Raw genomic sequence first — 10,543 nt, 5'->3', positions numbered from 1 at the left:
AATGCAAGAAGTGATGCTGGCCATGCAAAAAGCCATGGAGGCGGCTGGTATTCACGTGCATGCCAAGGCAATGACTGCTGAACTCGGCAAGGAACCAGAGGAATCCTCGCCTAGTACCCAACAGCAAAAGTCTAGGGAGCCTAGGCCCATAAGGTATCCCGCTGAAGGGAACCAAAAGAAAAACCCTACCTCTACCCCTGGGCTAAAGAAAAAGGCGCAGGATTCGCGAAAGGTCCGCTCAGATTTCCCTAAAGGGAAAGGTCCGTAAAGGGGCAAGCTCCAAAAAGGGAGTCTTGGCCCTCAGGATCGAGAGGACCGAAAAAGCATTTTCGTGCACCAGGAGCCCGGAGGTAGAGGAAGAAGAGGATAGAGATGTCCTCCCGTTGATTTGAGAAATCAAATCAATGGGAATCAGGGTGACCTCTGGGATCACCTTGACCAAAAAAGATACGGGCCCGCGGTCTCCACGGGTACATTGAATGAAGGAATCATGGCAGAACTCGCCATACTCCGAAAAGATATCGCCCGAGTCTCGCGGAGACAAAAAGGGGATGACTCCGACTCAGACTGTGAGGACCGGGAGCCATGTGCTAAGCACATCCTGGAGGCCGAGCTCCCCAAGAACTTTAAGATGCCCAAAATTGCAGCTTATACCGGGAACTTTGATCCAAGCGACCACTTGTCGCGGTTCAACTGTGTCATAACGGTCATGAGAGTCAGCAATGAAGCAAAATGTCTGTGCTTCCCGCTTACTCTAAGTGGGTTCGCGGAGGACTGGTTCAAGAAGCTGGAACCAGGATTCGTGGGCTGTTGGAATAAGTTACAGACCAACTTCCGGAGACAGTTTGTCGCCGCAAGAAAGGTCAACCTGGAGGTCAGTGCCTTGACTAACATCAAGCAACTGCCCACCAAGACCTTGAAAAACTACATAAAGAGGTTCCGAGAGGAAGCCTCAAAGACCAAGAAAGTTGATGACGGACAACAGCTCGCTCTTCTCCAGGCAGGCATCCGTACAGGGACTCCCTTCTGGAGAGAACTACAACAAGAGGGGGCTGCTAGCCTTCAGGACTTCCAGAAGAGAGTCCAAAAATATATCAACCTTGAATAGGCCCAAATAGTGGCCTATGGAGGATACTATCCCACAGGGATAGCAGGGTACATGCCCGGAGCACCGCCCTCGGGTACTGTCCCGACCTCGACTCCACCGATAAGCGGCATACAGTTCTCTGGCACTCCCGGATATAGTCAGGGCCAAGCCTTGGCGCCCGCATCATCCCATTTTGGAAATCCCTCAAGGATAAATGGGCAACCTCCCTCACACTCCGCTCCAACCGCTAGCCTGGCAGGCCCTTCCCAGGGCTCAAGGAGTAAACGATCCTCCAAAGGCAGCACCCGAACGGAGGAGAAACGCCAGAAAAGGGGGTACACTCCCCAATACACCCAGTACACGGAGTTGACAGACTCCCAAGAACGTGTGTACTTTGCTACTGGGCAAAATACTTACTACCGGAGACCACCTCCTTTGTACAAGGATAGCTCTCGGAGGGATCCAAACAAAAGATGCGAGTACCACAACGACATTGGTCATAGCACCAGTTAATGCAAGAATCTCAAAGACGAGATTGAAAACCTGATCCGATTGGGCCACCTCTATGAGTGGATCAAGAATCGGCTGCCTCACCTCAATCCGGGCCAGGCGACAGGGGTTGTGCCTCAGGGAACACCGGGGGTGCAGCAGGAGTATTGGCTCCAATTGCTCCCGCGGGCGATGCCCAGCACATTCCCGGTCTGCCGCCCAGACCCAACGGGAGGGTAGCCATGATCTCCGGAGGACCCCATATCGGAGGAACCACCCGCAAAGAACTAAAGCGGTATGCGGGGGCCGTAAAGCACAATGAGGTTTGGGAGGTTACTCAACTCCCAGCTCAAAGGCCCCGGCTGATGGATCAACCCATCACGTTCACGGAAGAAGACGCCAAGATGGTTCGCTTCCCTCACCATGATCTATTGGTCATCGAGACCCACATCGCTAATAAAGTGGTGGCCAGAGTCTTGATTGACAACGAAAGTTCCGTGAATCTACTCTTCAAGGAGGCCTTCACGGCAATAGGCCTAACGGACCGAGACCTCTCACCCAGTGGTTCTCAACTCACGGGGTTTAATGGAACGATGCTTATCCCAATGGGAAAAGTGAGACTTCCAGTCACCTTGTGCCCGGACACCCCCCAGAGCACATTCAAGTACTGCACTTTTGTGGTGGTGGACTGCCCGACCGCTTACAACGCGATCCTCAGCCGGCCGGCCCTGGTAGATTTTGGCGCAGTCACGTCCATTCGGCACCTGTGCTTAAAGTTCCTACCCAGGAAGCTGGAATAGGGACGGTGAGAGGAAACCAGGGGGAGCAAGGCAATGTTACAATGTTGCAACCCACCTGCCCGTACTGATGGTCCGGGAAAACATTGAGCCAGAAATGGCTGAAGAAGATGAGTTGGATCCCCGAGTGGGGTCCGAAAAAATTGTGAAACCAATGGAGGATATCGAGGAAATATCAGTGTGCGACCTCGACTCCACCAAGGTACTTCGACTAGGATAAAGCCTAGATCTGGAAGAAAAAGAAAAAATAATAAAAAACACTGAAGGGCGCCATCGATATTTTTGCATGGCGCCAAGAGGACATGACTGGCATAAGTCCCCATGTCATCACCCACGTCCTCAACGTCAACCCGAACATGCCGCCAGTCCAACAAAAGCGACGCCCTCTCGACTCGGTAAAAGCCGAGGCCCTAGAGAAAGAGGTGGATAAGCTTCTGACGAACAGCATGATCCGCGACGTATACTATCCGGAATGGCTAGCCAATCCGGTCCTGGTGCCCAAGCCGAACGGAACTTGGCGAGTTTGTATAGATTTCACTGATCTAAACAAAGCTTGTCCGAAGGACTGCTTCCCGCTACCCAGGATCGACCAGATGGTAGACGCCACTTCCGGATTCAAGTTACTATCCTTCATGGACGCCTACGCCGGGTATAACCAAATAAAGATGCACACAGCGGACCAAGAGTGCACTAGCTTCAGGACCGATAAGGGGGTAGACTGCTACCTAGTCATGCCTTTCGGACTGAAGAACGCTGGAGCGACCTACCAAAGAATGGTCAACCGGATGTTCAAAGGCCTCTTGGGGCGAAACATGGAGGTATACGTGGACGATATGCTCGTCAAGTCCAAAGCATGCAATAGCCATGTGGACGACTTAGAGGAGTGTTTTGAGGTAGTCCGGAGATACGGCATGAAGCTCAACCCAAAGAAATGCACATTTCGGGTCAAGTCAGGGAAGTTCCTAGGCTTCATCGTCAGCCAGAGGGGGATTGAGGCAAACCCAGAAAAAATCCAAGCTCTCCTGAGCATGTCGTCCCCCAAAAAGCATAAAGATGTGCAGAGCCTAACTGGAAAAATTGCTGCCCTGAGCCGTTTCATCTCCCGGTCTACAGACAAGTGCATCCACTTCTTCAACATACTGAAGAAGTGTCAAAAGTTTGAGTGGTCGGACGAGTGCGAGGAGGCATTCAAAAAACTAAAAGAACATATGGCAAAGCCTCCTATCCTATCAAAACGTGTTCTCGGAGAGGACCTATTCCTATATTTGGCCATCTCCGAGTACGCGGTCAACGCTGCCCTAGTCCGGGAAGAAGAGAAAACTCAACATCCTGTGTACTATGTTAGCAAGCGCATGATAGGAGCGGAAACAAGGTACCCCATCATCGAGAAGCTGGTTTTCTGCCTCCTGATGGCCTCAAGAAAATTAAGGCCATATTTCCAAGCACATCCGATCAGGGTACTGACGAACCACCCGCTCCGGCAAGTCCTCCAAAAACCAGAAGCATCCGGAAGGATCCTCAAGTGGGCAATGGAGTTAAGTCAGTTCGACTTACACTACGTTCCCCGAATCTCCATAAAAGGCCAAGCCTTGGCAGGCTTCATTACCGAATGCAATGAAGCCGAGGCAACTACAAATGTGCCAACACCATCGGTCCCCACATGGAGAGTATTTGTGGACGGAGCCTCCTGTTAGGTTATAATTAACCTATATTTTGGGTCTTTAAAGTTAGCATTATCTCGTCTATTGGTGTCTTTTGGAGCAGTTTTACGCTTGATTTTCATTATTTCAGGTTCCCGGGGTGTTAAAGTTCGAATTCAGTCAAATGGCGAAAAACTGGGACAAACTTAGAAAAAATTGGAAAATTCGGTTCCAGAAGCATCAGTAGTCGCGACCTCCAGAGAACCAGGTCGCGACCCTTTTTCCTGGTCGCGACCCTGGTCGCGACTTCGTGAGTTTGGCAGAAACTCGGTTTTTCGAGTTTTGCATGTTGTCGCGACCAGCTTAAATGCTAGTCGCGACTAGGTACGGAAATCGCAGATTTGACCTAATTTTGATTTTTCACTCAATTGGAGGCTCACCACTCATCCCTATATAAGGAATACGGCATTTAAGGTCAGAACTAAGCAAAAACAGACCTAATAGTGGAGGCAAGTGGAGAGGAAGCTATCTTGAAGACCCGGAGCGATACCACCTTCTAGTTTCTTTCTTTTACCCTTTTTATTCTTCTTTATGTTTGTTTTTATTTCTGAATTAATCATGGATATTTTTAGAGTTATTATGAACTAAATTTCCCAATAAGGGAGGATGATGATTATTGTTTAAGTTTATGCCTAGTTAATAAATAATTGCCATTCCTTCATCTTATGTGTGAATACTATCTTTATTTGTGTTTAATTTCATGTGCAAGCTTGATCACCTTTTACATGTTCTATGATCCTAATTCGAAATCTGAAAAGTGAGAATTGGGAATGCTAAAATTTGGATAGTCTAGGTTTTGATGTAAAACGAAAGTATTTACATAGCCTTAGTGACTAATAGATTATTGCTTAATGCTGATTTTGTGTTGATCTAATTAAGAAGTTAATTAGAGAACATATTATTTAGAACCTAAAAGATCTGAAAAGAGTTAGGTTAATTTATAATCTGTCTTTCACATTGAGATAAGGATAGCAATTAGGTATTGACATAGGTAGCTTATCAATAGGATTCACCTCCCTAATCTCTCATCTTGATTAATCTTCGTTTATTTTCTCTTTAATTTCTGAGTTATTTACTTTTAAAATTGCAACTTATTATTTTACCAAATAGAATCATAAGTATAGTTTAGTAGTACTTAATCCAATTCCCTGTGGTTCGACCTCACTTGCGTGAGATACTACTTGATACGTACACTTGCGTAATAAACAGAATTTTTGTAACAAGTTTTTGGCGCCGTTGCCGGGGAATTGTTTAAAGATTAATATTACACAAAATTATACTAACTTCTACTTTGGTATATTTTCTCTTGCTGATTTTTCTAACCTTTTTCTTGCAATATTTTCGTGATCTATTTCAGGAATCATAAGTGTATGCGCCGTCAAGGACAAGCAATGATATTACCAGTTGATCCCGAAATCGAGAAAACTTGTAGGAGAAACCGAAGGAACAAGAGGCAAGAGGGAGTTTCAGCAACTGCTGAAACTTCAGAAATCATGGCTGCTAATGCTGCAAACAATGGAGGCAATAACGGTAACAATGGTGGCGCAGTAGAAGATCAAGCTAATGGCCGCAGCTTGAGAGATTACATTCTCCCTACTCTGACGGGAGTGCAGTCGTGTATCAGGCCACCGGAAGTGGATGCAAATAACTTTGAGATCAAACCTGCCATACTTCAGATGGTGCAGTCTTCGATTCGGTTGGTGGCCTCCCTTCTGAAGATCCTAATCTGCATCTCTCTAACTTCATGGAACTTTGTGAAACCTTTAAAGTTAATGGAGTTAGTGATGATGCTATTCGACTGAGACTGTTCCCATTCTCTCTTAGAGAACGAGCCCAGAGTTGGCTAAACTCCTTGCCACCCAACTCTATCGCCACCTAGAATGATCTGGCAACGATTCTTGTCAAAGTTCTTTCCTCCAGCCAAGTCTGCAAAGCTGAGAGGAGAAATTAATAACTTCTGCCAACAAGATAATGAATCTCTCCATGAGGCTTGGGAGAGGTTTAAAGATCTGATCAGAAAGTGCCCTCACCATGGTATAGAGAAGTGGATGCTGGTCCACAACTTCTACAATGGGTTGGTAGGAAACACAAGAACTTTAATAGATGCTGCAGCTGGAGGAGCCTTTATGAGGAAGAGTGCTAATGAGGCTTATGATCTATTGGAGGAGATGGCTCTAAACAATCAACAATGGCCAACTGAGAGGAGTCAATCAAAGAAGGTAGCTGGTGTGTTAGAGGCCGATGCCATCACAAAGTTGACAGCACAGGTTGAGGCATTGACAAAGATAATTGCAGGGCAAGCTAAACAAACCCAAGTTGTGTGTGAGTTATGTGGGGGAAGCCATCACTTTTCAGAATGCCAAGCTGATGTGGATGATTTGCCAATGGATGAAGCTAAAGCCATTGGAAACTATTCACAGAACAACAACAACAACTATGGGTTCAACCAGGGTAATAACCGAAGAAACAGTGGGTTCTATCAGCAACGAAATCAGAACCAGAATCAGAATCAACAGTTTAATCAACAACAAACCTCTAGTGGAAATTCTAGTTTGCAGACAGATTTACTGCTTCAATTCATGACTGAAACTAGATCTTCAATCAAAGACCTGCTGTAATGACCGCTCTAGTAATGTGGATTAGTAAAGGCAATTAGCACTAATTTATATTATTTTATTATTATTTATGAATTTATTTATTTGTGGACCCCAATATTTAGAAATAAATATTAGAGTTATAATTTCTCAAATTCCGGAGATTTTATTAAACTCTAGGGGTATTATTTAGCTTATATGTGAAATATGTTAATTTTGTAATTTTTGCTCGGCGACAACGGAAAATGCGATGGATGGCTAGATAATCACATGAGTAAGTTTAGAACCCTATTTCTTAGTGGGGAATATTTTAGAGAAAATAAATTATCGGGATTGAGCGGGGTTATGGAAATTGACCATTTTACCCCTAGCTTTTGAAAATACCTAAGTTTGATGTAAAGGGCATTTTAGTCATTTCCTTGGTGGGAGATAGGTGGCTTCCTTAGTTTGTGACACCTAGCTATTTTTGGCAGCAAAGGTTAATCAAAATCCTTTTCCAATTTGGGAAAATCAAAAATAGAAAAGAAAAAGGAAATTAAAAAGGAAAAGTCAAACCCTCTTGAACTCTCTCTCTCTCTTGCTTCGGCTGGATCAAACCAAGGACCAAAACCAGATTTTCCTTCTCTTTTCTTTGTGATTAAGCAAGGATTCAAGGCTATTACAAGTGAGGTAAAACCCTAGACCATTGATTATTTGTTTTTAAGCTTTTTATTTAGGTTGAATGCATGATTTTTGGTGTTGGGAGCTGTTAGGTTTTGAATTACTTAGGGTTCGAATTCTGGGGTTGAGTTGAGTTGATTTGAGTCCCTAGTTATTGTTTTTGATGCTTGAGAATGGTTTTAAGCAAGCTTGAGCTTTGAAACTCAAGCTTTGAGCTTTAATGGCATAAATTGAATTATTGGTTTGTTCTGTGATTTGTTGGTTGGAAATGGATGTTTATGCATTGTATAGGTATACTGGAGAGTTTGGTAAAGTTTGGGATTGATTTGAATCAAGGGGGATGATTTTTGGTTCCCAGCAGTAGAACCGGAATTCGGTTGGGTGGCTGTACCAACCTGGTCGACCGGTTGGTGACCCGTAACCGGGATGCGGTTGGGAGCCGGGCACTTTGTTGGGGGATTTTCCAGAACCCTAGTTTTGGCCAATTTTGGGATATTTAGGGTATTGTCATGAGGTTTATCGATAGGGAAACTTTTAGTTTCAAGTTTAAAGTCCCGGAAAGTGATTTAGCGAGTCACTCATCTGAATTACCGTTATTGTGATTAGGGCATCCATCTAGCACGTGAATTCCGTTTAGGTCGGCCAGCACACTTGAATTCGGAAAACAGGTAAGAACTGTGTATAATGTATGATGTGATTATCTGAATGTATGTATGTGTTAATATATATACATGCTTATTTGTTGTGATTCATACACTACCAACACTTGTACGGTTGCGGTACAGAGTGCATTGGTAAGGTGTATGATGTTTGGAAGTACATCATGGTGTTACCAGCACTTGTACGGTAAGGTACGAGGTGTCTGTGGTACAACACTTAACGGTACTCAAGGTGCGGTCCATACCCTACCTACACTAGTACGATGGTATACTGAGTGCATGTGGTACATGGTACATGGTCGTATCCTAGTTAGAACGTTCATACTCATCTGTTAAGCTCTGCAAATAGGTGTATGGGCGCCTATTTACAGGTCGGAAATTATATGATGTGTTATATGCATTTCTTACTGAGTCTGTTGACTCACAGTTTCTACTTTCATGTGTAGGTAAAGGAAAGGCTATGACTGAACAGGAGTGAACCCGAGCTCAGATGGGATTGTACATGTCAAGCGGCGCGACCTGGAGTGTTCGGTCTCGGGACATCTGGGAGTTGTATTTTGAAAGTCGCTGTGCGACCTAGAACTTGTGTATTTTGAAATGTATAATTTGAAAAGTAAATTTTACAAAGTTTGAAAACGGGATCCCGGAATTTGTAAATATTATATTATACTATAAAGTTTAATATTTAAAGCAAAAGTTTTAATTTAACACGTTTTTCAAGAAATTTCTTTGATTAGCAAAGATTGCACAATAATTGAAAAAGCACTGTAGCGTGCCTTAGCATTAGGGCGTTACACCTGCAGACACAGATGGGCCAACTAGCAACTCAAGTAGCAACCCGTCCTCAAGGGAATTTGCCTAGCACAACTAAAGTAAACCCCAAGGAAAACTGCAAGGCAATTACCCTGAGAAGTGGTAAAAATTATGATGGTCCTGAATTGCCACAACTAGTGAATGGAGAAAAGGAGAATGAAGAACAACCGATGTCAACCCCAGCACCCACTCCAACGAAGGCTACTGATAGCCAAACACAACCACAACAGTCTCCACCAACTAATAGTGATCACCATGTAAAAATACCATACCCTCAAAGGCTTAGAAAGTCAAGCTTAGACAAGCTGTTCACCAAATTCCTGGAAGTGTTCAAAAGACTTCACATTAACATTCCCTTTGCTGAAGCTTTAGAGAAGATGCCAAGTTATGTGAAGTTTATGAAGGAAATCCTGTCAAAGAAGAGAAAGATGGAGGATTATGAGACAGTTGCTCTAACTGAAGAGTGCAGCGCCATCCTACAGAAGAAACTCCCTCCTAAACTCAGAGATCCAGGGAGTTTCACTATTCCTTGTACTATAGGAAAAATTGAGGGAATAAATGCACTTTGTGACTTGGGAGCTAGCATTAACTTGATGCCTCTATCGGTGTTTAAAAGACTGCAGTTGGGTGAAGCAAAGCCAACAACAGTAACTCTCCAATTGGCGGACCGATCACTAGCCCATCCTAGAGGAGTCATTAAGGATGTGTTAGTTAAGGTTGACAAGTTCATCTTCCCAGCTGACTTCATCGTTTTGGATATGGCAGAAGATAGCAATGTCCCAATTATTCTTGGGAGACCATTCTTGGCAACTGGCCAAGCCTTAATCGATGTTCAGAAGGGTGAATTAAAGCTGAGAGTCCAAGGAGAAGAAGTGGTCTTTAATGTACTAAAGGCTATGACGTACCCAAAGGCAAGTGATAACTGTTTCTTCATTATCTTGATAGATGAAATGGTGAGTGAGAAAAAGCTGCTAGATGATCCTCTTGAACTAAGTCTAACTGAAGATGAATTGACGGAGCAAGAAGGACAAGAGGTCATCGGGTATGTGAAGTGGCTTGATTCCTATGGGCCTTTGAACAGAAGATATTTTGAGGAATTGGGAGCGGTTCCAAAAGAGCTAAAGCCATCTACTGAAAAGCTCCCAGAACTTGAATTGAAGGTGCTTCCTAGTCACTTGAGGTATGAGTTTTTGGGTCAAGATAAAAAGCTGCCAGTTATTGTTTTAGCTTCTCTCTCTGATGTGGAAACTGATAGACTTTTGAGGGTACTTCGAGCTCATAACAAGGCCATCGCTTGGACACTAGGTGATGTTAAAGGAATCAGTCCTTCAACAGTGATGCATCGAATTCTCATGGAAGACAATGCCAAACCAACTATTGATGCTCAACGAAGACTCAATCCACCCATGAAAGAAGTAGTCAGAAAAGAAGTAGTTAAGTGGTTGGATGCTGGAGTTGCTTATACTATTTCAGATAGTAAGTGGGTTAGCCCGGTGCAAGTGGTCCCGAAGAAAGGTGGAATGACGGTGATCAAGAATGAAAAGAATGAGTTGATTCCTATAAGAACAGTCACTGGTTGGAGGATCTACATCGATTATAGGAAACTCAACAAAGAAACAAGAAAAGATCACTTCCCTTTGCCCTTCATTGATCAAATGCTAGACAGATTAGCGGGGCAAGAATATTACTGTTTTCTTGATGGATATTCTGGATACCACCAGATAGCTATAGCACCTGAAGATCA

At 44.1% G+C, this 10,543-nt stretch overlaps 1 non-coding gene across 1 annotated transcript; it reads right to left on the bottom strand.

Annotated features, from left to right (window-relative positions):
* Nucleotides 1-6,004: 6,004 nt before the first annotated feature.
* On the bottom strand, nt 6,005-6,111 carry LOC133030718 (small nucleolar RNA R71). Its single transcript, XR_009684267.1, has one exon. It is a non-coding gene; the product is annotated as a small nucleolar RNA R71 (small nucleolar RNA).
* Nucleotides 6,112-10,543: the final 4,432 nt, after the last annotated feature.

The sequence above is a fragment of the Cannabis sativa genome, chromosome 8, assembly GCF_029168945.1.
Source record: "Cannabis sativa cultivar Pink pepper isolate KNU-18-1 chromosome 8, ASM2916894v1, whole genome shotgun sequence".
Lineage (NCBI taxonomy): Eukaryota > Viridiplantae > Streptophyta > Magnoliopsida > Rosales > Cannabaceae > Cannabis > Cannabis sativa.
The sequence above is the reverse complement of the archived record's forward strand: the minus strand, read 5'-3'. Positions and strand labels throughout refer to the sequence as shown.